The sequence below is a fragment of the Chinchilla lanigera genome, unplaced genomic scaffold (genome assembly GCF_000276665.1).
Source record: "Chinchilla lanigera isolate Chin_1 unplaced genomic scaffold, ChiLan1.0 scaffold00006, whole genome shotgun sequence".
In the NCBI taxonomy this organism is placed as follows: Eukaryota; Metazoa; Chordata; class Mammalia; order Rodentia; family Chinchillidae; genus Chinchilla; species Chinchilla lanigera.
Genome location: NW_004955407.1, coordinates 41,609,496 through 41,611,901, shown reverse-complemented (window position 1 = coordinate 41,611,901; position 2,406 = coordinate 41,609,496).

Below are 2,406 nucleotides of genomic sequence, written 5' to 3'. Positions count from 1 at the left end.
TAAAAGACTCCCCCGCGTGATCCTCCCCCTTGCTTTAAACACACTCATCCCGTCGTCCTCGCCACTTTCTGAAGCAGCTCTGAAGCCCTCTTTTCTGAGGGTCTTTGTGCGGTGTAGGCAAAAATACAGTGAATGCTGCTCCCGCGTGCCATCCAGTGGAGAGGCAGGCTTGTAAAAATGTGACACTGCGTCCTCATCTGCCTTACTTACCAGATCGGCACCGTGTGACTCCTGCCTCTTAAAGTCCAAATGACCTTGAAAGGGAAGCATTTTGAGTCAAGAGGCAGCCAGTACAGCTCAGCAGAGCACTCCAGAGCTGCTGGGCAGAGTGCCAAGGACGGCGGGACGAGTGTGTTGGAAGTGAGGGGGAGGTTCTGAGGGGGTTCGTGGCAGCGTGTCTCTTACTATAATGCACTTCTTTTTATTTAAGCCTCCGCTGTGTGGTTGGATCACACCTTGTGTGAGGTCACTTCTTACGCTGCTGCGGTCAGATTGCAGGCAGGTCACCAGCTCTCCGCCCCAGCCCCCTGGGATTAAGGTCTCCTGCTTAGCCCGAGGAGATTTCCACTTCCCCCTCCTTTAGCACCCACACCTGTCCTCATCCCATGGACATCAGGAGGCTTGTGGCTCACTGCAGTCTGCAACTGAGTAATTGTCCCCAACAGTGTCCAGGTCCTCAGCTCAGAGCTTGGGCTTTGTCACTGAGCATGGCAGGAGGGGCTTCACCGATGGGACAGATTAAGGTGGGTGGGATCCCCGGTCATCCAAGTGGACCCAGCACTACCACAGATCCTCATGGGAGTGTGAGATGACGGATAGCAGCTGCAGGCCACGCCCCCCTTTCTAGAAGCTGAGAGAAACCAGGAAATGATTCTTCTCTGGAGCCTCCAGGACCCCCTTGCCCTTGCTAGGGACTGGATCAGGCTCTGGCGACCTCTGTGCCACCCTGACTCTCTGCCACCTCAGGCCTCTAAGTCTGGGTCCTTGGTTACAGTGGCCACAGGACACTTACGTGTGTATCCCAGCCCAATGTTTCTGGCCTCTGACCAAAGCTGGGATGGTCCTGGGGCAGGCGGAGGGACAAGAAGAGGATGGTAGGGAGAGAGGCCTGGGGGACAGGGTACTGCCCATGGTCTCCTTGGAGCCTTCTCAGGGTGTGGGACAGGACAAGAGTCCCCTGTGCAGCTGCTACCCTGCGGCCGCCTTCCCTGGCTCCCAGCCCTCCTCAGGGCGGAGCTGGAGAGGACAGTGGTGTCCTGGGGCAGCTGCGGCAGACACGGCACCTGAGCCACCAAGGGCAACAGGAATCACTGCCAGCCTGGAGGCAGAAGCCCAGGCTTATGCTGGCATCAGGCTGCTTCCTGCAGGGCCATGAGGAAGAACCTTCTGGGCCTCCTGGATTCCTGGTGTCGCAGCCGTTGCTGGTGCCCCTGCCTTGTAGAGGCACTGCCTGGTCTGTGTCTGCATCCAGGTCTGCAGTGAGGGTGACTTAGAGCCCAGCCTAATGGCTCCACTTTAATTGGATGGCACTGCATGGCATTAGATCCACTTTCCTTTTTTTTTTTTTTTTTTGGTTTTTCTCCGGTACCAGGAACCGAACTCATGACCTTACGCTTGCCAGGCAGGCGCTTTGCCGCTGAGCTAAATCCCCAGCCCCTATTCCAATAAGCTCATGGTGGGAGGTGTTCCGGGCTAAGACTCTAGCCGGCTTCTTTACACTCAGGGTGGGGAGGCCATCTGGCTCCCTGTACACCTGTGTGGGGTCACAGTGGAGGGAGGATGCACCCGGAGAACCCCACGTGGAGGGGCTCAGGCCAGGCCAGCTGCCCACTAGGAGCCTGAGCCCTGCCACTTGCCCAGGGGGTGAGGGGCGGGAAGCCCTGTGTGAAGAGTGCTGCTAGGCCCCCGAGGGCATCATGGTCACCTGTGAAAGGCACTGGGTGTCCCATGTGGCTCCAGGGCCTGGTGCATCACCCTCCTTGGTGCAGGGGGGCTGTGGGCTAGGGATGGGAGCTGCTGGGAATGGAGGAGCCTCAGGAGAGCAGTGAGCGCACCCCACGGCAGCAGACTCAGGGACATCCTTGGAGCGACATGGGATGAGGACAGGCGCTGGTGGCTTGCTTGAGACACCCAGGGCAGCCAGCTCCAGGCCCGAGGGCACACAGGTAGCTCTGCGGGTTCCTTGGGGGCAGTGACTGAACAGGCCAAGGACACTATGGCAGGAACCCACACGTCTTCATGCCTGACGTATGGGACCTTGTGTTTAGAACCTTGGCCTGGACGTGCATGACCTCTGTGCTCGGCTTAGCCCCTTCCTGTGTGCCAGGCGCTGATGTCAGGATTGTGTGGCATGCACTCACGTTTATAGCAGCACAATTTATAAGAGCTAAATCTTGGAAATAACCC